Source organism: Triticum aestivum, chromosome 5B (assembly GCF_018294505.1).
Source record: "Triticum aestivum cultivar Chinese Spring chromosome 5B, IWGSC CS RefSeq v2.1, whole genome shotgun sequence".
Classification (NCBI taxonomy): Eukaryota; Viridiplantae; Streptophyta; class Magnoliopsida; order Poales; family Poaceae; genus Triticum; species Triticum aestivum.
In genome coordinates, this window is record NC_057807.1 from 471,858,520 (window position 1) to 471,870,296 (window position 11,777).

Consider the following 11,777-nt stretch of genomic DNA (forward strand, 5'->3'; position numbering starts at 1 on the left):
TCACCCGGGACAAGGAGAGGAGGAGCATGGGCTAGGACTCGATGCTGACCCCAAGAAGTAGAACGGCGACAGAGCGCTGTCGCAATCGTAGCTGCCGCAGCTCGCCAAGGGTTTCCCCCATCCATAGCCCACTCCGACCAACCACCAAACCAGCCACACGAGGTTGCCGGCAACCGACTTTGGCGTGGGCGGACATAGAACGCGAAGTTCACCTTCTTCAAACTGAAATCCGAGCTCATCGCCGGCTCGCCGCCCACACGGCCAAGTCCAGCGCCCGGAACCATCAACACCACACCCCCCCGCCCCCCTCGCCAGGGAGGGGCGTCCTCGCCGAAGGAGGCCGCCGCTGCCGCACCAGCGCCACCCAAACTGGAGGCCCCGCCGCCCCGCCACCTGCCCGCCAGCCGCCGGCCACGGCAGGGGAGGTCGCCCGTGGTCCAGGCCGCACGCAGCCCCCGCCACATGCCGGGCCGCCGGCGCCAGATCTGGCCGTATCCGACGAATGCGGCACCACCAGAGACCGTATCCGCCATGCCGCAAGAGGAAACCCAGCGCGTGACGCCGCCAATCACGCGCGCCGCCCCTCAGAGCCCCTGCCGCCGCACCGCTGCACCCTGCGCTAGCGCAGCGCCTCCGTGGGTCCGGGCCGTCCCGCACCAGCCGAGGGAAGGCGAGAGGAGGGAAACGAGGCCCCGCCGCTGCCTAGGCCAGCCGGGCTTCGCCCGCTGGCCCTTGCCAGCTGCGGCGAGGGGAGGAGGAGGGAGGGAGGCCCTTGCCAGCGGTTTCCCCCGCGTCGCTCGCAGGAGCGGCGGCGGGGGGGGGGGGGGAGTACATATAGTTCTAATCATGAACTTATAATATACCCGCAATCGTAAATGTGGAATTAACACTTTTTGCAATAAATATTGCATGAGAAGTATACCAACATTCCCGCAAAAAAGAAGAAGTAGACTAACATATGTGGAATCGTATGTTTGGAAATACTGGTTGTACTGAAATTTTGGCGCACAAGTCGAGATACTCGACTTCGAGGATCTGCTCAAAAACAATAAAGGCTCATGTTAAAGGGTTTCTTGAAATCTTAGAGGACTTTTCGGATACCTAAGGTATAAAACTTATTAGGCAAGGCTTTTCCATTTCAGAGAAAATATGGGTGGCTCATTGAACCAACTTGCAAGACCATTGAGTAAAGACGAGGAACAACTCAGATAGACCGAGGAGCGTCCTCAACTTGAAGACCGATTCGGGGGTCTACTGATGTGTCCTGGACTAGGGGATGCTTGCCACCTCGGCTCCCGACCTTATATGTTGGACCAAGGACCCCCAATATTATCAGCCAGTGGACCATGTTCATCGGGCCAGGAGCATCGATGGAAGGTTCTGAAGACTTGGCGGATACTCCAAGACATACAAGTTGTCATCGCTAATATTACCATTCGATGCGCACTAGCCGAGGGATGAGGACCATTGACGAGAACTCTCATACACACACGGCCTCGAGGTAGATCGACTTGTATTTTGTACCATATCAATATCAATACAACCAAAACAAGACATAGGGTATTATCTTTTCCAGAGAGCCCGAACCTAGGTAAATCCCTGTGTTGTGTCATCTGTTACCATGGTGCCAAAGCTACCAGCTCGGGATCCCCTACCCGAGATATGCTAGCTTTGACTCCATCATCGGCCCCTCTTGGTCCAACTCAAGGACAACCTCCCGCCCCACCATGACAAAGAATAACCACGGAAGCACGTGTACGTCGAGCCTAGTGGGATCCAGGCAAAAGACATGAATGCGCGCTAGATCCACCCTAGAAAGCAACCCTCATCAATCACTCGTCAACTTGTCTATAGCTTAGAGACTGCCTTGATGATGTGGTCCTGCTTGGCCTCTTCAGGCATCCCATAGATATACAACCAAGCCAAACATAGGGAGGAGGCTGCCTCAGAATCGAGGCAGGATTCGTTGACAATGGCCATGATATGGTGAAAGGGGAGCATCATCGGCTCGCCATGCTAGCACATATGAGTACGTACGGAGGAGCTTCGCGGTGGGAAAGGCCACTGTGAAGTCCGGCAGAGATCTCGCGGACCTTCCAAACGAAGGTGTCCGAGATGTAGTCACTCAACTCTGCCTTGATGATGTCGGCGGTGACCTCCACAACCGGGGGCGGCTCCTGGTCAGGAACCACAAAGATAACCGTCAGGTGCTCCGAGATGGACATCACCTCCCCGGCCATGTCCACGTAGTAGAACCCCTCTCATCCATCCTGAGAAACCCATGGACTGTGTGGCGGCAAGGAGGTGCCTGACACTCGGAGCGGAAGTGTCCTAGTGTGCTGCCGCTGAAGCTAATTTGCTTTGCCCGCAACTTCCCACGAGTATCCGGCCGGTACATGGAAGCGAATGGAATCAACGCCAACCCCGACAAATCACCCCGCCGACCACCAGCACCTGATTTCTTCTTATTATACTTTCTTATTCTCAAGAAGCTGCAAGGCCCCGGGATGCCGGGCAAGTGCAAGAAGGGAAGTATAGCATGTGTGTGTGTGGGGGGGGGGACGAGATCCTCTGACTTAGTTCGTTCTATTGCCGAGGGACGTCGTTCCCGCTGCACCGTCCATCAGGCATCCAATGATACCTCAGGCATCCATCAGTAACTACAGCCTGTTCCAGCTTTCTCGCTCAGATGGAAGTGGAAATACGTGGCCCATCGGCCCAGTTTGACGCTAGCGAGAAGAAAGCGAGGGAAGTCTGGGAAAAAGGCGTGAGAGGCCACAGAAAAAGGCGCCAGCAGTACAGAAACGGTGCCAAAGTTGATCGGAAGGAGATCCCTGGCGCCCGACCGGCTGCTCTGCTTCTCGATCTCACGTAAGTCTCCATAGTTCTTTCGGATGGAAGAAGTAGCCTGCTAAACTTGGACCGGGCATCCCTTTTTCTGAAATCACTAGTAGAAAAGGGGCCAATGGTCCAGGCCGGTCCAGCCCATTAGTCCCGGTTCAATCCAGAACCGGGACCAATGGAGGCATTGGACCCGGTTCGTGAGCCCCAGGGGCCGGCCGGGCCACGTGGGCCATTGGTCCCGGTTCGTCTGGACCTATTGGTCTCGGTTGGTGGGACGAACCGGGACCAATGTGCCTCGCTCCTGGCCCACCACCATTAGTCGCGGTCCATTCCACCAACCGGGACTAAAGGGTTGGTCCTCGTTGCGGCCAAAGTTTAGTCCCACCTCGCCAACCGGAGGGGAAACAGACTGGTTTATAAGCCCCTCCCTCTCTGCCTTATTGAGCTCCTCTGAAAATGAAAATAGATGCCCTTATATAGGGAATTTAGGCTAAATTCATACGAATTTCTCTTGAAATTTGTTATGAATTTAATTTGAATTTCCTCTATAAGCGCATCTATGCTCATTTCTGAGTAGCTTTTTATATAGTTTTTTTTCTGCTATATTTATTTTTTTCTTTTTATTTCTGAGTTGTAATAAGTCATTAAAACTAAGCATCTATGCTCATATTTTAGTAAAGTTAATCACAACTATTTTTTCTTCTTTTTATTTCTGAGTTGTAATAAGTCATTAAAAATAAGTATCTATGCTACTTTTTTAGTACAGTTAATCACAACTATTTTTTGCTTCAATTCATTTCTGAGTAGTTTTCTATATAGTTTTTTTTCAGCTATATTTATTTGTTTTCTTTTTATTTCTCAGTTGTAATAAGTCATTAAAAATAAGCATCTATGCTCATTTTTTAGTAAAGTTAATCATAACTATGTTTTCTTCTATTTATTTTTTAATTGTAATAAGTCATTAAGAATAAGCATCTATGCTCATGTTTTAGTAAAGTTAATCACAACTATTTTCTTTTTTTTTATTCCTGAGTTGTAATAAGTCATTAAAAATAAGCATCTATGCTCCTTTTTTAGTACAGTTAATCACAACTATTTTTTGCTTCGATTCATTTCTGAGTATCTTTTTATATAGTTTTTTTTCTTTTCTGCTATATTTATTTTTTTCTTTTTATTTCTGAGTTGTAATAAGTCATTAAAAATAAGCATCTATGCTCCTTTTTTAGTACAGTTAATCACAACTATTTTTTGCTTCAATTCATTTCTGAGTAGTTTTCTATATAGTTTTTTTTCTTTTCAGCTATATTTATTTTTTTCTTTTTATTTCTCAATTGTAATAAGTCATTAAAAATAAAAAAGAGGTGCAATGCTTGTTAATTTGCTTCAAGCCTTTCGGAATAGTGTCAACTGCACTGCACATAGCTCTGTGCAATCTACCGTATTTCTCAAGGCTTGAAGCTAACCAACGTGCAGGAGCATCGGGTCTCTTCGTCATCGTCTCTGCACTCAAGGCTTATAAACAGCTGCGAGTGCCTCTCGCTTGGCGAGGTGGGACTAAAAAAACAGCTGCAGGAAGAATCAACAAAAAAACAGCTACAGAAAATAAAAAAAGTAGTTAGACGGGTCCATTGGTACCGGTTGGTGGCACCAACCGGTACCAATGCCACTCTTTGGTACCGGTTGGTGCCACCAACCGGGACCAATGCCTCCCTTTTAGTCTCGGTTCGTGCCACCAACCGGAACCAAAGGTCTTCGTTTCCCGCTCTTTGGGCTGCTGAAAAGAGGATTTTGGTCCCGGTTGGTGGCACCAACCGGGACGAAATGGGGCATTAGTCCCGGTTGGAGCCATCAACCGGGACCGATGCTCTTGCTATATATACAGGACTTAGCAGTTTTCGATCTCTCCTGCTCCACTCCCGTCGCCGCGCGTCTCCCTGCCGCCACCTCGCCGTCGCCGCCCTGCCCCGCCACGCCGCCCCGCCCAGCCCCGCCCCGCGCCGTCGCCGCCCGCGCGCCCCGCCCCGCCCAGCCCGCCCGCGCCGTCGCCTTCGCCGTCGCCGTCGCCGCCCCGCTCCGCACCTCGCCGTCGCCTTTGCCGTCGCCGTCGCCGGCCGTACGTGAGCACCTCGCCGTCGCCTTCGCCGGCCGTCACTTTCATTTTTTTGTTAGATTTAATTAGATTTTTTTTGTTAGGTTAGATGTGTAGTAATCTAGATATATATAGTTCATAGATTTTGTTGTTAGATTAGATTTTTTTGGTTAGATTAGATGTGTAGTAATTAATTTGTTTATATAATGTTAGATTTTTTTGTTAGATTAATTACATTTTTTTTGTTAGATTAGATGTGGGTAGTAATTTAGATATGTAGTTCATAGATTTTTTTGTTAGATTAGATTTTTTTTGTTAGATTAGATGTGTAGTAATTAATTTGTTTATATTATGTTAGATTTTTTTGTTAGATTAATTAGATTTTTTTTGTTAGATTAGATGTGTGTAGTAATTTAGATATGTAGTTCATAGTTTTTTTGTTAGATTAGATTTTTTTGTTAGATTAGATGTGTAGTAATTAATTTGTTTATAGTATGTTAGATTTTTTTGTTAGATTAGAAGTAGTTGCCGCATCGATGTCGGCGATGCCTATCCCGCATCCTCGTCGTCGTCGACTCGGCGGTGGAGGCCTACTTGATCAGGGCCATGTTCGGGACTGGGCTCCGCCGGGCTGGTATTGGGAGGTGCTACCTTCCGGGGGACGTAGGTTGGTGAGGAGGCAGCCCGTCGTTGACTCGATCCTTGTTTGGTGGCGGTCGCGTGGGCCAGTGACGGTGGTGAGGCATCCGGACACCGCGGAGGTGATACGTCACCGTGTCAGCGAGGAGGACGAGCACGTCCGTCGCTACATGGTTGCATTGGAGGGCAGATTCGACAATACCTGGCAGGTTCTTCAGGGATCTCACTGGAGCTATGATCCTGTGATGGTTCCTTATCTTTGGGTGTCCACCGCTCGCGTCGATACCCGTCGGGCGCTACGGTTCTAGTTGTACTAGTGATAATATTCGATGATGTACGGACACCAAGAGATGATGTACTTTTGCTTATAATTATTGAATGCATGCTAATTTGAATAGTATACTTTATTTTATGATTTGGTTTTGCTTATTTTATGATTTGGTTTTGCTTATTGAATGCTCATATTGGATAAGTTCTCCTTCATTCCCGTGTGCTAGACACACTACAAGGATTCCAGTCTATTGCAACAAAATTTATTGCTACAACTATCTTTCATTGCAATAAAATGCTATATTACCACAAAATTTGAGTTCGTGGTAATAGGATCTACATATTGCCACAATTTAGTTTCATCGCGCTAGGTACTCATTTTGTTGCAATAGAAGCCATGTATTGCCACAAGCTGCATCAGCGTTGCAATATGGTAGTGATATTGCGACAGTTGCATCCCGTTGCATGAATTGGTCATTTTGATGCAATAAAGACTAGGTATTGCAACAAAGTAAATCTTTGTGGCAATATTTAGACATATATTGCGACAAGTCTGACATGTCGCGCTAGCCATAGATACTGTTGCAAAATTCATGGCTTCTTATTGCAACCAAACATGCATTAATTGTAATAGGGCGATTTTTTGCCTCACCTTCGTTGTGTTGCAATAACTATTACATATTGCGACAACTTGTGCGTCCATGGTAATAAGTACAACATATTGCAACAATCCTCTTGTATTGCAAAAAAAGGAGCAGGATATTGCAACGATATTCTCTATAATGCCTCTGATTTTTTCATTTATTTATTATACTATTTCTCAGGATCTGGTTAAAGGGGCGTACTAGTTCATAGAGGTATTAACACATTTGGCACCACAAATTGCACCTAAGTTGTATTTTAGTCACATATCTTGCAAAGTGGACATCAGTGGTACTACAACTTGGAGGAATGCTCGTTTTACGCGTGTGTGAAGCGTTGCACACTCGCGGATGCCCTTCACATTAGGGTTTCTTGCACCGCCAAGGTTTCCTCCACTCACCCTACTGACCTCCTTCGGTAGCAAGGCCGTCCTCGGCAGCGGAAAGACGGCAAGCTCACTGCCCTTCTCACCAAGGTGAGTCGTGAGCAGTGGGCAGCAAATCCTCACACTCTCTTCCTTCCTAATTTTTCTGTATCTTGCTTGATGTGATTGTATGCATTTATGTGATGTTAATAAAAATGTATAGCATCCAAGATTCTCTCACCGTGATTGTATGTATTTATGTGTTGTTAATAAAAATGAATAGATTCTCTCACCTAAGAAAAGCTGTGACAAAGGTAAGAAAACTTCCTTGGCGGATCCTATTTGACGCCCGCATGCGTCAAAAGGACGTGGCTCCGCTGAAGCCTGGCCACCCAACGCCCCAGTTTGGGCCGGCCCACGGTCAGATGCTTTTTCTTCTTTTTCCTGTTTCTTTCATTTCTGTTTTTCTGTTTCATTTTCTTTTCCGTCTTTCTTTTTCTTTATTTTTCGTATATTATACACATTTCATTGCATATTTATATACAAACATGTTCATCATATATTTAAGAAAATGTTCATTGTGTATTTTGAAATTGTTCAACATATATTCACCAAAATGTTCAATATGTATTTAAATATTTGTTCAGCGTACATTAAAAATGTTCAGTGTGTACATTAAAAATTTAGGTTTACTGTTGTTTGCGCCACTATTTTTTAATCTCCCGCTAAAAGGTTCCCAAAAAAAATAGCTTATCCTTCCCGCTAAATACCCTCCTAACAGAACCACATCACGGCGTCTTCACGGAAGATTGGATCTGAGCTCTCGTCTTCCTCTGTGCGTCAACAGAGCGAACCACACTCGAGTCAGCTGCACGGCGTCAGGTTATTCCTCCCGATCTCCTCCCTTCCTGGAACCTCCGGTCCTCCTCGATCTCGCCCTCCTCCCTCTCCTCTGCGCCCGCCGACGTGGGCCGCGTCTCCATGTCCTCGGCCATGCCGGCGGCGGCAGCGATGCGATCTGGTGTCGGCGCCGACGGAGTTACCGTCTCATCCCCTTGCCCATTAATCCCGTGTCTGGACCAAGCACGACACCATCTCGGTGTTTCACGCCGCGACAATGCCCGCCCGGGCTCAAACCCCCCTCCCCCACGAGGTCCTCCTCCTCGACGCCCCGCTCTCTTCGTCCCTTCTCTCCTCCGCTCGCCGCTTGGTCGTAGAACTAGTCAGGGCAGGGGACGACATGGCGGCCGCTATACATTGCCGTCGCCGACGGCCGCCAGAAGAGCAGCTTCCCCTGCACGCGCCCCATCCCGCAGAGCGCGCTCCAGCTCATGGGCTGCAAGCCACGCCACACCTTCAAGGTTTGTCTTCCCCCATCTTGCTTGTCCCCCAATCTGTCCGCTCACTTCTTTTCCCTTGGGTTCAGTCTGAATCTTTAGATTAGACTCAGTATCCTACCATCTCTGCCGCATCCTTGAACCTCCATAGCAAGCGATGTAGATCAGTTTTTTTGGTATTCCATACTCCTCATATCCTACTTCAATTGGCTGATGGGATCAGTCTCATAGTGTTTTTGGTTACAATTAGCGAGCGTTGTACATCTGCCTCATATCCTGCTTCAATTGGCTGAACCTACATAGTGTATTTAATTGCAGTATGATGTTCACAGCAGGGGCGGAGCTAGTAGGAGCCTCCCGGATGCACATGCATCAGGGTCGATGTTGATTTCTTGAAGCGATTGTGTAGAGTTGTTTGGCCGTGCACCAGGTTAGGCTGACAGCGGTGCATCAGGTACAGAGACAATCCCATGGCGGCCTTGTTCGGAACTGGTTCATGGGTAGGCCAGGTCTTGTTCAGACGTGGCCAGGCCTTGGCGTAGCCTTGTGGGCCTTTTGGGTAGGTTTGGTGTGGCTGGGCATCAAGGCGTCAATGCCCTTAGGTGTCGTAGCGTCACGCCGACACGCGATCACTCGACGAACCACAGCGGATGGGCGACGCTGCGCTAGGCTCGAGCTTTACACCTAGCATCATCCATGCTAATCCGATCAGCCACTGACCTCAGCTCTAGCTCAAAGGTAGAGTATGACGTATAGATGTAGTAAATCTTAAATCTTGGGTTAACCATTGCAAAAATTGTGCTTTTAGGCGGTATCTTCTTTAGATTTTTTTCAGTTCTATGTACGGGGGTATTCTGAAGTTGAGAATTCAGTTCATTTACTTGACTTTATCAGATGTGGATAGCCGCAAAACTGGAGACGGGAGACTTTGTGTATAGTCTAATAATGTTGCAATAAGTCGCTCCATCGTCGTATTTTCCCTCCTTTTTTACAATAATTGTTCATTCCCAATTTTGCAGAAACTATTGCCAATGTACCAAATCTTATTCAGAGATTGTCAATATTGTTTGGCGTCTCCTGCTCTCCCTCTTTTATATTTGGTTGTTTGGTCTCACACTGAACCTGCTAGATGTAATGTGGACTCAGGGCCAGAACAGAGAAGAAGCAGAGCAGCTAGACTTGGGTGTGTGTTCAAGGCAACAAGTGCCCTTTTTTCCACTGAACCACCAACACATGCTAGCTCTGCTCTTTTGATGTTCACTTACACAAAAAAAGACCACACTGTATCGATACCTGTGCACGCACACAGCCCACAGGCCCCACACTGTACTACACTATTTGGGTACACACTCAGTACAATATCTTCAGCTTCTACAATGGCTTGTCTGACTGGTTATATTTGGTTTCAATGAATTGATAGGAACACAGCCAAAAGAACGCCGATAAATGTAAGAAACAGAAGACAAAACACAAAATTGGATCAAAATCTTACTCGCAAGTAAGCTTTGAGAAGGTATGAGTCTAACTATAAATATGTATATGCCTCGCTGCTAAATATGGTTTCGTGTTTCAAGCATCTCGTTATTATATTACTTGCAGAGAAACTTGGAACTCACCCACACGAATGACTGAACATGGTCTAACACAGAGTCCTAGAAAGTTTACGTAAGTACACTGACTTTTGGTTATTCTATAGTTATTCAATGATGTGCATTCGGTATGTTTCATCATCGGCTGAGATTATTCATGCATTGGATCGTGCTATTCTTGTTTCATCTTTTATATAGTGTCAATATTGATGCCGTACCTATAATTGTTATTTTCATTTTTAGAACAAAGCACGTCAAGAGGTTCAAAACAAAGAAACTGAAACTGAAGGTCTACTTTCAAGTGAGCAGAAAAACAATATTTTCCAGACCTCATACAAAGGCACTCTGAAATGCAAGTCATTGCAGCCTCGTGGGTACGGATACATGGCCAAACCTTCAACTGGTTCTCAAAGGTTTCGTATCTAGATTGAAGAGCAAGCCTACAACAGCCACCCAGCAGCAAAACTCTAAGCTCAGCCAGCAGGTCAACGAATTACAAGATCAACTACAAGATGAACATGCAAACACACAAGAGAGGATTAACTTGGAGCGTGGTGAGAGAGAACACTTGAGGAGAGGTTAAAAGAAGAGCGTGCTGAAAGGGAAAGATTGTTGGAAGAGGAGCGAACATCAAGACTGGAATTTGAAAAAAACATGGTGACAAAGTTTGTAGCATTGAGCCAACAGATATGAACCCAACAGGTGATTACAATCATATGCTTGCGACCTTGTAAGATTTATGTTGCTTACTTGCATTGCTAAAAGTGCACTTGTATTTACAGGTGCCTAAGGATTGACAAAGAAAATAGTAACCCAAACTTGCAAAATACTCTTGTATAGAGATCTAGTCCTAATAAGACTCTAGGTTCAAGGCCAATTATTATTTCTTCAAATGCGCTCATACAAGCTGCAGCAAGGAATTCTCGAATGCTTAAAGCAATGGTAAGTCACAACCATACTTTCTCTTCATGATCAGTTGCATTTTATACGTCATTGGCATTCATAATTAGCTAGCTTCTTCTTCTCTTTCACCATGTGTTGTTGCTGCATCGAGTCACAACTTAAACAAAAAATGAATATGTGCTAGCTAGGGACATGAACTTAACTGAAACTATACATCGAGTCACAACTTAAATCAATAGCAGAACCTTTTAGTAGATGTACTTGTGCTTATGCTTTAGACATTTACACTTGTAGTCTGGCGATAGTTCTTTTTAACTACGGGGCTGGAATAATTATATGGCGTATATTATGTTGGACTCATTAACTAGAACTTTTTTTATTTCTTGATTGCAGGATCCAAAGAACTAGCTGGCCTGGACTCTAGACCACGAACCATTTAGTCTTCACAAGTAATTAGAATGGCTAAATTACATATGAGTTTCATTTGATGGATATTTGCTACAAGAATTATGAACTTTATGAATCTACATATTATATGTATGGTTTTGAATATTGTAATTGAATGCATGTATTTTTTTTATGGTTGCAATATGCTACAACCCACTTCCGGTTGCCACATGTTAGCACCACCAAAAAAAGTGTTGCGTCATATCTCAGTCGCGACGCCTACCTATTTTGTTGCACTAGGATGTTGTAACGGATCACTTCATATTGTCACAATAGCTTGGCACCACAAATTTTTTCACGATGCAATAATTGTTTGGCGCCATCAAAGTATTTTTTGTTGAGATAGAGTATCACCACGGATTGTCGCAATAGTTTCTCGCTACAAATATTTCACCTGTTGTGATACCTATATATCACCACCAAAACAAGTGTTGCAATTTCCCGTTACGACGACTAAAATATTTGTTGCTGTAAGTTAATGCCACAAGTGTAGTGGGTCGTGGCAACATGCCTAATGCCGCGAAAACAAGGATTGTTGCGATAGTTTTTTGCCACAATTATAGTGGGTCGTGGCAACATGCCTAATGCTACGAAAACAAGGATTGTTGCCATAGGTTTTTGCCACAAGTATAGTGGGTCGTGGCAACATGCCT

General features: G+C 45.8%; 1 long non-coding RNA gene across 4 annotated transcripts; it reads left to right on the forward strand.

The window, feature by feature from the left end:
* Positions 1-7,650: 7,650 nt before the first annotated feature.
* LOC123112549 (uncharacterized) lies at positions 7,651-11,478 on the forward strand. 4 transcript variants are annotated; one of them, XR_006455577.1, is made up of 6 exons: positions 7,651-7,730; positions 9,606-9,698; positions 9,785-9,850; positions 10,018-10,476; positions 10,557-10,716; positions 11,071-11,477. It is a non-coding gene; the product is annotated as an uncharacterized lncRNA (long non-coding RNA). The 4 variants fall into 4 exon arrangements; XR_006455576.1 differs by having other exon boundaries at positions 7,690-8,209; positions 11,071-11,476; XR_006455578.1 differs by lacking the exon at positions 7,651-7,730 and adding an exon at positions 8,216-9,368 and having other exon boundaries at positions 11,071-11,478.
* The last annotated feature ends 299 nt before the right edge of the window (positions 11,479-11,777 follow it).